The following is a 15,760-nucleotide window of genomic DNA, read 5'->3' on the forward strand; positions in this document are numbered from 1 at the left end:
GGACCCATTTGCCGGCCTCCAATACACTCCATCCACCTGGACACCCCGGGCTGGCCAATTACCTGCCTTCGATTTCTTCATTTCCAACTTCCACCGAGACATTAACAGCCTCAACCTATCTCCCCCCTCCCCCACTCCAACCTCTCACCCTCACAACGTGCAGCCCTCCACTTCCTCTGTTCCAATACCGATCTCACCATCAAACCAGCAGATAAAGGGGGTGCAGTGGGAGTCTGGTGCACTGACCTCGACACCGCTGAAGCCATGATGCCAACTCAAAGACACCTCCTCCTACCACCCCCTCTACCATAACCCACCTCCAATCACCAAACCGTCATCTCCCAGAGCATACAGAACCTCATCACCTCAGGAGGAGATGTCCCACTCACAGCTTCCAACCTCATTGTTCGGGATCCCCCACTGCTCGGTTCTACCTCCTTTCCAAGATCCGCAAGCCTGACCACCCTGGCCGACCCATAGTCTCATCATGCTCATAAACCCAACGAACTCATGTCTACCTACCTCGACATTGTCCTATCCCCCAGTCCAGGAACTACCCACATTCGTTCGAGACACCACTCAAACCCTCCACTCCTCCAAGACTTCTGTTTCCCTGGACCCCAACGCCTCATCTTCACAATGGATATGCAATCCCTCTACACCTCCATCCACCACGACCAGGACCTCCAAGCCCACCTTTTCTTCATCTCCCGACGTCCACAACAGTACACTTCCACAGATAGTCTCATTCGTTTGGCTGAACTTGTCCTCACCTTTAACAATTTTTCCTTCAAATCCTCCCACTTCCTCCAGACCAAAGGGGTAGCCATGGGCACCCGTATGGGCTCCAGCTATGCCTGTGTTTGTGTTGGCTATGAAGAACAGTCGATCTTCCATAGTTAAAATGGCACCACTCCCCACATCCTCCTCCGCAACACTGATGACTGCATTGGCACCACCTCCTGCTCCCTCGAGGAGTTGAGCAATTCATCAACTTCACCAACACATTCCACCCGGAACTTAAATTTACCTGGACCATCTCTGATACCTCCCTCCCCTTCCTGGACCTCTCCATCCCCATTAAATGACAACCAACTTGACACCGACATTTTTTACAAACCCACCGACTCCCACAGCTACCTAGATTACATCTCTTCCCACCCTACCGCCTGCAAAATTCCCAACCCCTATTCCCTATTCCTCCACCTCCGCCGTACCTGCTCCCAGGAGGGCCAGTTCCACCACAGAACACACCAGATACCCTCCTTCTTTCGAGTTTGGAATTTCCCTTCCCACGTGGTAAAAGATGCCCGCCAACACATCTCGTCCACATCCCTCACCTCCACACTCAGACCCCACCCCTCCATCCGTAACAAGGACAGAACGCCCCTGGCGCTCACCTTCCACCCCACCCACCTTCGCAAAAACCAAATCATCCCCTGACATTTCCGCCACCTCCAAACTGACCCCATCACCAGGGATATATTTCCGTCCCGACCTCTCTCCAGTTTCTGCTAAGACCATTCCCTCCGTGACTACCTGGTCAGTTCCACGCCCCCCAAAAACCCACCGTCCCTTCCTGGCACCTTCTCCTGCCACTGCAGGATTTGCAAAACCTGCGCCGACACCTCTCCCCTCACCACCATCCAAGGCCCCAAAGGAGCCTTCCACATCCAAAGTTTTCCCTGCACATCCACCAATATCATTTATTGTATCCGTTGCTCCAGATGCGGTCACCTCTACTTTGCGGAGACTGGACACCTTCTAGCAGAACACTTTAGGGAACATCTCTGGGACACCCGCACCAATCAACACCACCACCCTGTGACCTAACATTTCAATACCCCTCCCACTCTGCCGAGGACATACAGGTCCTGGGCTTCCTCCACCGCCACTTCCTCACCAACGCCTGGAGGAAGAACGCCTCACCTTCTGCCTCGGAACACTTGAACCCCAGGGCATCAATGTGGACTTCACCAGTTTCCTCATTTCCCCTTCCCCAACTCACCCCACCTCCAGCCTTCCAGCTCAGCACCGCCCTCATGACTTGTCCTAATGGCCTATCTCCCTTCCCACCGATCCATTCCACCCTCCTCTCTGACCTATCACCCCATCCCCACTCCCATTCACCCATTCTACTCTTTGCTACCTTCCCCCATCCTCCTCCACTCTGATATACCACCTTCTTCCCCACCCCATTCACCTATTATACTCTATGCTACTTTCTCCCCATTCCCCACCCGCCCTCTCATTTATCTCCCCACTCTGCAGACTCCCGGCCTCTGTTTCTGATGAAGGGCTTTTGCCCGAAACGTCGATTTCACTGCTCCTCGGATGCTGCCTGACCTGCTGAGCTTTTCCAGCACCAATCTAATCTAGACTCTGGTTTCCAGCATCTGCAGTTCTTGTTTTTACCTTATTGGAGGAGGAGACTACCGAGATAAGGCATGTTGTAGACACTGAAGCAAGTTACAGCGATAGGGATGGTAATCTGGAATGCAGTACATTTCAAATATGTGGAGGCACTATCGGGAAGTTAGGAGGTTACAGCGATAGGATCTGTTATAGGAATTAAAAATTATTGAAGACACTGGACCACAAGACATGCCATAGATACACTGTTGCAGAGTAGTGTGTTTTAACATAACAGAACTTACATTGGTTTGGTGACTGAGCCTGGGGTGTGTGTGTACTTTGCTCCCCTCCAGCACTGTATCTATGTCATGTTGTGTTAACATGTGTTTGGAGCCCTCTCATTGTTCTTTGCTCTGTGCACTGTGGGTGACCTTACTTTACTACAGGATTTATTGAAGGCTCCAGATCTCCTTTCCCTTTGTCTCTCTCTGGCAGACCAACTGCATTCAATGAGGTGATGGACGATCCACCCAGCAGCTGGGAAGGCTATTGAGTCAGGACTTTCCTGAGTACCTACAGGAGTCAGAGAAATATCAGAATGGGAAACGAAACAGATGCAGTGAGGGTTACATATGGAGAATGGCACTGAGTCCCACCGAGATCTGGAAAATGGAGCGATATTAAGTAATAGTCCCAGATTGCTGGAAGATGTCAGGATCACACAATTGTGTCGGAAGAATGGGTTTAGCTTCATAATGCCCTGGTATCAGTGCTCAGGGATGAGCACCCAGTGAGCAGGTGAAGTAATGGCCTTGTGGTATTATTGTGAGAGAATGTATCCAAAACCTCAGCTAATGTTCAGGGGAGGCAGGATTGAATCCTGCCATCTGAAAAGGGGACATTTGAAATCAATAATTTTAAAAATAATAATCAACAATCCACAAATAAGTATGAAACAATTACTGATCTACAACAAATCCAATCACTTATCCTTTAGAGAAGGACATCTGCCTATCCTCACGTGGTCTGCACGACATCCCCACAGCAAAGTGTTTGCCTCTCTGAAATGGTCGAGCAAGCTACTCAGTTCAAGGGCTTCGAGGGCTGGGCAAGAAAGGCTGGTCAGCCAGAGACTCACACATCCCATACCTGATTTTTAAAAAATCTATTAGGATGGTCGCCCTGGAACTGTGCTGGGAGCAGTGTCCTGGCCAAACATGTCGGTAGGTTTATGGACAGGGCTTTAAACTGACAGAGAGGATGCAGGGGCAGGGTTCAGGTGGAAGGAGCTTTCCAAATGCAAAGAGAAAAGGTGAAGCAATGGAACAGCATAGGAATGTGGCTGAAGACAAGCAGAAAGGAACAGGATGGGACAGAGTTTAACTAAAATTGTACATCAGCAAATAGATTTGTGACAGGAAATTGTGGAAGAGAGTATATTATGTTTTTGTTTTGAATGGACAACGTTTCTGCAATAAGGTCGATGGATTTGGTCGATAAAAGAGATTTAGACACCAGGGAGACATGGATACAGGGTGAACAAAAATATTCAGTGGTTCGTAATCTTGTGCAAACTCAGGCAAAGTAGGCAACGCTAACAATAATGGATAACAAAGGCATTACAGAGAAAGCGTTTGGCCTCAGATCATGAAGTAGAATCAGTCTGAATGTACATTCTGGCGACTACTTGCCAAGGACACAAGCAGCAGAACATTTTTATCTCACAAACAGCATTTCATTGCTCATCACTGCATTAAACAGGAACTCATTGGAATTTTTTAACAAGGGCATTGTGATAATTTTGGAAAACTTCAATATTTGTATAATCTGGGAAAATCACATTGTCAACATTGATATTAGAAGGAGTTCGGTTATATTTTTTCAGTGTTTCTTTGAAAAACACATTGTGCAACTGTTAAGAGACATAACTATCAGAGAGCGACTGTGTAATGAAACTTAGTGAATGAGTAATGTCACCTGCAGAGATCCTTCGGGAAATTGTGATAAAGGGCAGTGTAAATAAATATAAAGTTTTAAAGTGAATCACAGAAAGGACAAGCTACAACTAGAAACAAAAATAGCCAATGACATGAGGTTGAGAGGAGAACTGACCAAGGTAAACAGGCTAAACAGACTGAAATATGTGTCTGTAAATGAACAGTGGAAAACATTTGATGGGACAATGCAAACTACTCAACAAAAGGACATTCAATTGAAATAGTAAAAACCTCAGCAAGAAATTCCCACTGATCCCTCACTCAAGACAAAAGGGATCATACTAGATTATGAGGCTGAGAAGATCACCACAAAGTACTTAAAATCTTGAAGTGAGAGTGTGTTTTAGGAGTAAATGGTAATGGATTGCAATGGGTCTGCTCGCAGGAGGAGGGCAGTGGGAAGGGGAGCCACGGTCAGGGTTCATTGACACGATAGGAACAGGGAGAGGTGAAGGTGCTGGAGGTGGTGAGAGTGTTACAGAGAGTGGTCAGGGTGTTACAAAGCCAGGACGGATTGCTGCAGCTGGAGGGGTTTGCAGAGGTAGGGAGGGACATAGATATTTTTATATATTCATTCATGGGATGTGGGTGTCAATGCCTGGAACAACGTTCTTTGACCCCTCTGCTTATTACTGAGATGGTAGCTCAGAGTCAGCCATATTGCTGTGGGTCTGGAGTCACATGTCAGCCAGACCAGGTTAGAATATTTGATGTACTTCCCGAAAGGAGGTTAGTGAACTAGATGAGTTCTTTCCACTGATCAACAATGTTTTAATGGTGGCCCCACCAATGTCTTTTACAGCCACGACATGAGATCCCAACTCTTACTCTTAATGCTCTCCCGAATGAAGATAACCATCCCAAAGGCCTGCTTCACCAGCCTGTCTACCTGTGAGACAACTTACAAAGAACTGTGTACCTGCATCCCTCGGTCTCTGACTGACAACACTACCCAGGCCCAGAACAATAACTGTACAAGTCCCACCCTGGTTTGTTTAACCAAAATGGAACACTTCACATTTATCTAATTAAACTCCATCTGCTATTCTTCAGCCCACTATCCCAGCAGTACTGTTCATCCTATTGTATCATAGATAAACTTCTTCACTGAACACTTTATCACCAATTTCTGTGTCACCCGAAACAATTACTTAACAGGAAACCAATAATCCCATCCAAACCATGTATCCAAATGACAAACAACAGTGGACCCACTACACCGCTGGTCACATGCCTCCAGTCAGAACAACATGTCTCCCAGCACCCTCTATCTCATACGATCAAGCACATTTTGTATCCAATTCACTAGCTCCTCCTGAATGCCATATCCTTTTGCACAGATCTGAGCTTATTACCCAGTTTACCAGGCAGAACACAGAACAGTCAAGCCCAAGACCCTTCGGCCATGATGCTATGCCAGCCTTTTATCCGACTGTAAGATCAAACAAACCTACACACCCTTCATTCTACTATTATTCATGTGTCTGTCCAAGAGTCTATTAAATGTCCCGGATGTATCTACTTTTCCTACCACCTACCATTCTCTATCCTCTTATCCATCCTCCATTTACCTGAAAATTATGCCGCCTTGTAACAGTCATTTATGCCATAGGAGGAAAGGTCTGTGACTATTCTCTCTCTCTGTGCCTCTTATCATCTTGTTCACCTCCACAAAGTCGCCCAGCCCCCTTCTCCAATGAAAAAAGCATTATCTCCCTCAACCTTTCTTCGTAAGAACTGCCCTCCATTACAGGCAGCATCTTGGTCAATCTCCTGTGTACGCTCTCTAAAACTTGCACAGCCTTCCTGTAAACAGGGGACCAGAACGGAACACAATATTCCAAGTGTGGTCTCACCAGGACGCTATAAAGATGCGGGGAAACCTCACGGCTCTTACAGTTAATCCCTTTCTAAGGGGAGCCAACACAACATATGCCTTTTTAACAACCCTACCAAGGTGCGTGGCTATATTGAGGGATCTGTGGACACGGACCCCATGATCTCTCTGTTCCTCCACACTGCCAAGTATTCTGCCTTTCACCCTGTATTCTGTATTCAAGTTCGACCTTCCAGAATGAATCACTTCACACTTTTCCCGATTGAACTCCATCTGCCACTTCCAGCCCAGCTCTGCGTCCTGTCATTGTCCCATTGCAACCTACAACAGCCCTCCACATTCCCCACCACTCCACCAAGCTTCATGTGATTGATAAACTTACTAACTTATTCTCCAACATCCACATCCAAGTCATTTACAAAAATCACAAAGAGCAGAGTCCCAGAGCCGATTGTTACAGAACACCACTGGTCACTGAGCTCCAGGCTCAATACTGTCCATTTGCTGCCACCCTCTGTCTTCTCTAAGCCATCCAACCCTGTATCCAGACAGACAGATATCCCTGTATCCCAATTTTCCTTCTTTTCTGAATGAGCCATCAACATATTCTGCCATATCCTCAAAGAATTCAATAAGGTTTGTGAGGCATGACCTGACCCCTCACAAACCCATGATGACTGTCACTAATTTAACTATGGTTTTCCAAGTAGTCATAAATCCTGTCGTTAGAGTCCTCACCAATAATCTGCACAACACAGACATTCGACCAAATCTGTAACGTCAAGAATTCTACCTCCGTAACATGGTCCAAACTCTGCAAACCTTCTCTCCTCTGCCATTGACAGAGTGCGGTCAGTCTGCTCTTCCCTGTATGTGTTACATTGACAGAGTGGGGTCAGTCTGCTCTTGCCTGGGTGTGAAACATTGACAGAGTGGGGTCAGTCGTATCTTCCCTGGGTGAATTACATTGACAGAGTAGGGTCAGTCTGCAGTTCCCTGGGTGTGTTACATTGACAGAGTTGGGTCAGTCTGCACTTCCCTGTGTGTGTTACATTGACAGAGTGGGGCCCGTCTGTTCTGCCCTGGGTGTGTTACATTGACAGAGTTGTGTCTTTCTGCTCTTCCCTGGGTGTGTTACATTGACAGAGTGAGGTCAATCTGCTTTTCCCTAGGTGTGTTACATTTACATCGTGGGGTCAGTCTGTTCTTTCCTGGGTGGGTTACATTGTCAGATTATGGTCAGTCTGCTCTTCCCTGGGTGTGTTACATTGATACAGTGGGGTCAGTCTGCTCTTCCCGGGGTGTGTTGCATTGACAGGGTGGGGTCAGTCTGCACTTGCCGGGGTTGTTACATTGACAGAGTGGGGTCAGTCTGCTGTTCTCTGGGTGTGTTAAATTGACAGAGTGAGGTCATTCTGCGATTCCCTGGTTGGGTTACATTCACAGAGTGGGGTCAGTCTGCTCTTCCCTGGGTGGGTTACATTGATAGAGTGAGGTCAGTCTCTTCTTCCCTGTGTGTGTTACACTGATAGAGTGAGGTCAGTCTGCCCTTCCCTGGATGTGTTGCATTGACAGAGTGGGGTCAGTCTGCTCTTCCCTGTGTGTGTTACACTGACAGAGTGAGGTCCGTCTGGTCTTCCCTGGGTGGGTTACACTGACGGAGTGGGGTCAGTCTGCTCTTTATTGGGTGTGTCACATTGACAGAGTTGGTTCAGTTTGCTCTTCCCTGGGAGTGTAACTTTGACAGAGTGGGGTCAGTCTGCTCTTCCCAGGGTCTGTTACATTGACAGAGTGAGTTCATCTGCGCTTCCCTGGTTGCGTTACGGTAACAGATTTGTGTCAGTCTGCTCTTCCCTGGGTGTGTTACATTGACAGAGTGCGGTCAGTCTGCTCTTCCCTCGGTGTGTTACATTGACAGAGTGTGGTCAGTCTGCTCTTCCCTGGGTGGGTTACATTGGCAGAGTGAGGTCTGTCTGCTCTTAGCCGGGTGTGTTACATGAACAGAGTTGGTTCAGTCTGCTCTTCCCTGAGTGTGTTACATTGACAGAGTGGTGTCAGTCTGCTCTTCCCCGAGTGTGTTACATTAACAGAGTTGGGTCACTCTGCTCTTCCTTGTGTGGGTTACTTTGACAGAGTGGGGTCAGTCTGCTCCAGCCTGGGTGTGTTACTTTGACCGAGTGGGGTCAGTCTGCTCTTCTCTGGGCGTGTTACATTGACAGAGTTGTGTCAGTCTGGACTTCCCTGGATGTGTTGCATTGATAGGGTGTGGTCAATCTGCTCTTCTATGGGTGTGTTACATTGATAGAATAGGGTCAGTCTGCTCTTCCCTGAGTGTGTTACATTGACAGAATGGGGACATTCTCTTCTTGCATGGATGATTTACATTGATAGAGTGGGGTCAGTCTACTCTTCCCTGGGTGGGTTACATTGACAGAGGGGGGTCAGTCAGCCATTCCCTGGTTGTGTGACATTGATACAGTGGCGTCAGTCGGATCTTCCCTGGGTGAGTTACATTGACAGAGTAGGGTCAGTCTGCACTTCCCTGGGTGTGTTACATCGACAGAATGGGGTCAGTCTGCTCTTCCCTGGGTGTGTTACATTGACAGAATGGGGTCAGTCTGCTCTTCCCTGGGTGTGTTACATTGACAGAGTGGGGTCAGTCTGCTCTTCCCTGGGTTGGTTACTTTGACCGAGTGGGGTCAGTCTGCTCTTCCCTGGGTGGGTTACATTGTCAGATTATGATCAGTCTGCTCTTCCCTGGGTGTGTTACATTGACAGAGTGGAGTCAGTCTGGTCTTCCCTGGGTGTGTTGCATTGACAGGGTGGGGTCAGTCTGCACTTGCCGGCGTTGTTACATTGACAGAGTGGGGTCAGTCTGCTATTCCCTGGGTGTGTTACACTGACAGAGTGACGTCATTCTGCGTTTCCATAGTTGGGTGACATGAACGGAGTTGCTTTTGTCTGCTCTTCCCTGGGTGTGTTACATTGACGGTGTGGGGTCAGTCTGCTCTTCCCTGGGTGGGTTACATTGTCAGATTATTTTCAGTCTGCTCTTCCCTGGGTGTGTTACATTGACAGAGAGGGGTCAGTCTCAACTTCCCTGGGTGTGTTACACTGAAAGAGTGGGGTCGGTCTGGTCTTCCCTGGGTGTGTTGCATTGACAGAGTGCGGTCAGTCTGCTCTTCTCTGGGCGTGTTACATTGAAAGAATAGGGTCAGTCTGGACTTCCCTGGGTGTGTTGCATTGATAGGGTGGGATCAGTCTGCTCTTCACTGAGTGTGTTACATTGATACAGTGGGGTCAGTCTGCTCTTCCCTGGGTGTGTTGTATTGACAGGGTGGGTGCAGTCTGCACTTGCCGGGGTTGTTTCATTAACAGAGTGGGGTCAGTCTGCTCTTCCCTGGGTGTGTTAAATTGACGGAGTGGGGTCAGTCTGCTCTTCCCTGGGTGGGTTACATTGTCAGATTATTTTCTGTTTGCTCTTCCCTGGGTGTGTTACATTGACAGAGAGGGGTCAGTCTCCACTTCCCTGGGTGTGTTACATTGACAGAGTTGGGTCAGTCTGGACTTCCCTGGGTGTGTTGCATTGATAGGGTGGGGTCAATCTGCTCTTCATTGGGTGTGTTACATTGATACAGTGGGGTCAGTCTGCTCTTCCCTGGGTGTGTTAAATTGACAGAGTGAGGTCATTCTGCGATTCCCTGGTTGGGTTACATTCACAGAGTTGGGTTATTCTGCTCTTCCCTGGGTGTGTTACATTGACAGAGTGGGGTCAGTCTGCTCTTCCCTGGGTGGGTAACATTGACAGAGTTGGGTCAGTCTGCTCTTGCCTGGGTGTGTTGCATTGATACAGTGAGGTCAGTCTCCCCTTCCCTGGGTGTGTTAGATTGACAGAGTGGGGTCAGTCTGCTCTTCTATGGGTGTGTTACATTGATAGAATGGGGTCAGTCTGCTCTTACCTGGGTGTGTTACATTGACAGAGCGGGGTCAGTCTGCTCTTTTCTGGGTGTGTTACATTGACAGAGTTGGGTCAGTCTGCACTTCCATGGGTGTGTTACATTGACAGATTGGGGTCAATCTGCTCTTCCCCGGGTGTGTTACATTGACAGAGTTGGGTCAGTCTGCTCTTCGCAGGGTGTGTTACATTGACAGCGTGGTATCAGTCTGCTCTTCCCTGGGTGTGTTACATTGACGGAGCGGGGTCAGTCAGCTCTTCCCTGGGTGGGTTACTTTGACAGAGTGCAATCAGTCTGCTCTTCCCTGGGTGTGTTACATTGACAGAGTGAGGTCAGTCTGCTCTTCCCTGAGTCTGTTACATTGACAGAGTTGAGTCAGTCTGCTCTTCGCTGGGTGTGTCACATTGAAAGAGTGAGGTCATTCTGCGATTCCCTGGGTGGGATATATTAACAGAGTTGGGTCAGTCTGCTCTTCACTGTGTGTGTTACATTGACAGAGTGGGGTCAGTCTGCTCTTCCCTGGGTGTGTTACATTGACAAGAGTGGGGTCAGTCTGCTCTTCCCTGGGTGTGTTACATTGAGAGAGTGAGATCTGTCTGCTCTTCCTTGGGTCGGTTGTATTGACAGACGGTGGTCAGTCTGCTCTTCCCTGGGTGTGTTACATTGACAGAGTGGGGTCAAGCTGCTCTTCCCTGTGTGTGTTACATTGGCAGAGTGGGGTCAGTCTGCTCTTGCCTGGCTGTGTTACATTGACAGAGTGAGGTCATTCTATGATTCCCTGGTATGGTTACATTAACAGAGTTGGGTCAGTCTGCTCTTCCCTGGGTGTGTTACATTGACAGAGTGGTATCAGTCTGCTCTTCCCTGGGTGTGTTACATTGACGGAGCGGGGTCAGTCAGCTCTTCCCTGGGTGGGTTACTTTGACAGAGTGCAATCAGTCTGCTCTTCCCTGGGTGTGTTACATTGACAGAGTGAGGTCAGTCTGCTCTTCCCTGAGTCTGTTACATTGACAGAGTTGAGTCAGTCTGCTCTTCGCTGGGTGTGTCACATTGAAAGAGTGAGGTCATTCTGCGATTTCCTGGGTGGGATATATTAACAGAGTTTGGTCAGTCTGCTCTTCACTGGGTGTGTTACATTGACAGAGTGGGGTCAGTCTGCTCTTCCCTGGGTGTGTTACATTGACAAGAGTGGGGTCAGTCTGCTCTTCCCTGGGTGTGTTACATTGAGAGAGTGAGATCTGTCTGCTCTTCCTTGGGTCGGTTGTATTGACAGGCGGTGGTCAGTCTGCTCTTCCCTGGGTGTGTTACATTGACAGAGTGGGGTCAAGCTGCTCTTCCCTGTGTGTGTTACATTGGCAGAGTGGGGTCAGTCTGCTCTTGCCTGGCTGTGTTATATTGACAGAGTGAGGTCATTCTATGATTCCCTGGTATGGTTACATTAACAGAGTTGGGTCAGTCTGCTCTTCCCTGGGTGTGTTACATTGACAGAGTGGTGTCATTCTGTTCTTCCTTGGGTGTGTTACATTTACAGAATGGGGTCAGTCTGCTCTTGCATGGATGAGTTACATTGACAGAGTTGGGTCAGACTTCTCTTCCTTGGATTGGTTATATTGACAGGTTGGGGTCAGTCTGCTCTTGCATGAATGAGTTACATTGACAGGGTGAGGTCAGTCTACGTTTCCCTGGGTGGGTTACTTTGACAAAGTGGGATGAGTCTGCCCATCCCTGGGTGCGTTACAATGACAGAATGGGGTCAGTCTGATCGTCCCTGGGTGAGTTACATTGACAGAGTAGGGTCAGTCTGCACTTCCCTGGGTGTCTTATATTGACAGAGTGGGGTCAGTCTGCTCTTCCCTGCGAGTGTTACATTGACAGAGTTGGGTCAGTTTGGTCTTCCCTGGGTGTGTTGCATTGATAGGGTGGGGTCAATCTGCTCTTCACTGGGTGTGTTACATTGATACAGTGGGGTCAGTCTGCTCTTCCCTGGGTGTGTTAAATTGACAGAGTGAGGTCATTCTGCGATTCCCTGGTTGGGTTACATTCACAGAGTTGGGTTATTCTGCTCTTCCATGGGTGTGTAAAATTGACAGAGTGGGGTCAGTCTGGTATTCCCTGCGAGTGTTACATTGACGGAGTGGGGTCCGTCTGCTCTTCCCTGGGTGTGTTACATTGACAGAATGGGGTCAGTCTGCTCTTCCCTGGGTGTGTTACATTGACAGAGTGGGGTCAGTCTGCCCATCCCTGCGCGTGTTACATTGACAGATTGGGGTCAGTCTGCTCTTCCCCGGGTGTGTTACATTGACAGAGTGGTGTCAGTCTGCTCTTTTCTGGGTATGTTACATTGAGAGATTGGGGTCAGTCTGCTCTTCCCTGGGTGTGTTACGTTGACAGAGTGGCGTCAGTCTGCTCTTCCCTGGGTGTGTTACATTGACAGATTGGGGTCAGTCTGCTCTTCCCCGGGTGTGTTACATTGACAGAGTGGTGTCAGTCTGCTCTTCCCTGGGTGTGTTACATTGACAGAGTGGGGTCAGTCTGCTCCTCCCTGGGTCTGTTACATTGACAGAGTTGAGTCAGTCTGTTCTTCACATGGTGTGTCACATTGACAGAGTGAGGACATTCTGCGATTCCCTGGTTGGGTGACATTAACAGAGTTGGGGCAGCCTGCTCTTCCCTGCGCGTGTTACCTTGACAGAGTGCGGTCAGTCTGCTCTTCCCTGAGTGTGTTACATTGACAGAGTGGGGTCAGTCTGCTTTTCCCTGGGTGTGTTGCTTTGACAAAGTGAGGTCATTCCGCGATTCCCTGGTTGGATGACATGAACAGAGTTGGGTCAGTCTGCTCTTCCATGCGTGTGTTACATTGACAGAGTGGGGTCAGTCTGCTCTTCCCTGGGTGGGTAACATTGACAGAGTGGGGTCAGTCTGCTCTTCCCTGGGTGTGTTACATTAACAGAGTTGTGTCAGTCTGCTATTCCCTGGGTGTGTTACATTGACAGAGTGAGGTCATTCTGCGATTCCCTTGTTGGGTTACACTAACAGAGTTGGTTCAGTCTTCTCTTCCCTGGGTGTGTTACATTGACAGAGTGGGGTCAGTCGGCTCTTCACTGGGTGTGTTACATTGACAGAATGGGGTCTGTCTGCTCTTGCATGTATAAGTTAAATTGACAGAGTGGGGTCAGTCTACTCTTCCTTGGGTTGTTCACAGTGAGAGTGTAGGGTCAGTCTCCTCTTCCCTGGGTGTGTTACATTGACAGAGTGGGCTTAATCTGCTCTTCCCTGGGTGTGTTACATTGACAGAGTGTGGTCAGTCTGCTCTTCCCTGGGTTGTTACATTGACAGAATGGGGTCAGTCTGCTCTTCCCTGGGTGTGCTACATTGACAGAATGGGGTCAGTCTGCTCTTCACTGGGTGTGTTACATTGGCAGAGTGGGGTCTGTCTGCTCTTCCCTGAGTGTGTAACATTGACAGAGTGGGGTCAGACTGCTCTTCCCTGGGTGTGTTACTTTGACAGATTGGGTTCTGTCTGCTCTTCCCAGCGTTGGTTACATTTAGAGTGTGGTGTCAGTCTGCTCTTCTCTGGGTGGGTTACATTGAGAGAGTGGGGTCACTCTGCTCTTCGCTGGGTGGGTTACATTGACAGAGTGGGGTCAGTCTGCTCTTCTCTGGGTGTGTTACATTGACAGAGTGAGGTCAGTCTGCTCTTCCCTGGGTCTGTTACATTGACAGAGTGGGGTCAGTCTGTTCTTCGCTGGGTGTGTTACATTGACAGAGTGGGTTCAGTCTGCTCTTCCCTGGGTGTGTTATATTGACAGATTGGGGTCAGTCTGCTCTTCCCTGGGTGTGTTACATTGACAGATTGGGGTTCCTCTGCTCTTTCCTGCGTGGGTTACATTGACAGATTGGGGTCCGTCTGCTCTTCCATGGGTGTGTGACATTGAGAGTGAGGGCTCAGTCTGCTCCTCCCTGCGTATGTTACATTGATAGAGTGTGGTCAGTCTGATCTTCCCTGGGTTGGTAACATTGAGAGATTGCGGTCAGTCTGCTCTTCGCTGTGTATGTTACCTTGACAGAAAGGTGTCAGTCTGCTCTTCACTGGGTGGGTAACATTAAGAGATTGGTGTCAGTCTGCTCTTTCTTGAGTGTGTTGAATTGACAGAGTGGGGTCTGTCTGCTCTAACCTGGGTGTGTTACATTGACAGAGTCGGTTCAGTCTGCTCTTCCTTCGGTGTGTTACATTGACAGAGAGGGTTCAGTCTGGTCTTCCCTGGATCTGATACATTGACAGAGTGGGTTCAATGTGCTCTTCCCTGGGTGTGCTACATTGACAGAGTGGGTTCAGTCTGCTCTTCCCTGGGTGTGTTATATTGACAGAGTGGGGTCAGTCTGCTCTTCACTGTGTGTGTTACATTAACAGAGTGTGGTCAGTCTGCTCTTCCCTGGGTGTGTTACATTGACAGAGTGCCGTCAGTCTGATCTTCCCTGGGTGGGTTACATTGACAGAGTGGGTTCAGTCTGCTCTTTCTTGGGTGTGTTACATTAACAGAGTGGGGTGAGTCTGCTCTTCCCTGGGTGTGTTACATTGACAGAATGGGTTCAGTCTGCTCTTCCCTGGGTGTGTTACATTGACAGAGTGGGGTCTGTCTGCTCTTCCCTGGGTGTGTTACATTGAGAGAGTGGGATCAGTCTGCTCTACCCTGGGTGGCTTACATTGACAGAGTGGGGTCAGTCTGCTCTTCCCTGGGTGTGTTACAGTGACAGAGTGGCTTCAGTCTGCTCTTCCCGGGGTGTGTTACGTTAACAGATTGGGGTCAGTCTGCTCTTCCCTGGGTATGTTACATTGACAGAGTGGGTTCAGTCTGCTCTTCCCTGGGTGTGTTACATTGACAGAGTGTGGTCTGTCTGCTCTTCCCTGGGTGTGTTACATTGACAGAATGGGGTCAGTCTGCTCTTCACTGGGTGTGTAAGATTGATAGTTTTGGGTCGGTTTGATCTTCCCTGGGTGGGTAACATTGAGAGATTGTGGTCAGTCTGCTCTTCGCTGGGTGTGTGACATTGACAGAGTGGGGTCAGTCTGCTCTTCTCTGGGTGTGTTAAATTGACAGAGTGGGGTGAGTCTTCCCTTCTCTGTGTGGATCACTTTGACAGAGTGGGTTCATTCTGCTTTTCCCTGGGTGGGTTACATTGACAGAATGGGGTCAGTCTGCTCTTCACTGGGTGCGTAACATTGAGAGATTGGTGTCTGTCTACTCTTCGCTGTGTGTGTTGTATTGGCAGATTTGGTTCTGTCTGCTCTTCCCTGGGTGTGTTGCATGAGCAGAGTGGGGTCAGTCTGCTCTTCCCTGGGTGTGTTACATTTACAGAGTGGGGTCAGTCCGCTCATCCCTGGGTGTGTTACATTGACAGAGTGGAATCAGTCTGCTCTTACCTGGACGTGTTACATTGCCCGGGGTGGGGGGGGGGGGGGGGGTCAGTCTGCTCTTCCCTGGGTGTGTTGCATTGACAGTGTGGGGTCTGTCTGCTCTTCCCTGCGTGAGTTGTATTGACATGGTGGGGTCAGTCTGCTCTTCCCTGAGTGTGTTACATTGACAGAGTGGGGTCAGTCTGCTTTTCCCTGGGTG

Source organism: Chiloscyllium punctatum, chromosome 31, assembly GCF_047496795.1.
Source record: "Chiloscyllium punctatum isolate Juve2018m chromosome 31, sChiPun1.3, whole genome shotgun sequence".
NCBI classification, from domain to species: Eukaryota; Metazoa; Chordata; class Chondrichthyes; order Orectolobiformes; family Hemiscylliidae; genus Chiloscyllium; species Chiloscyllium punctatum.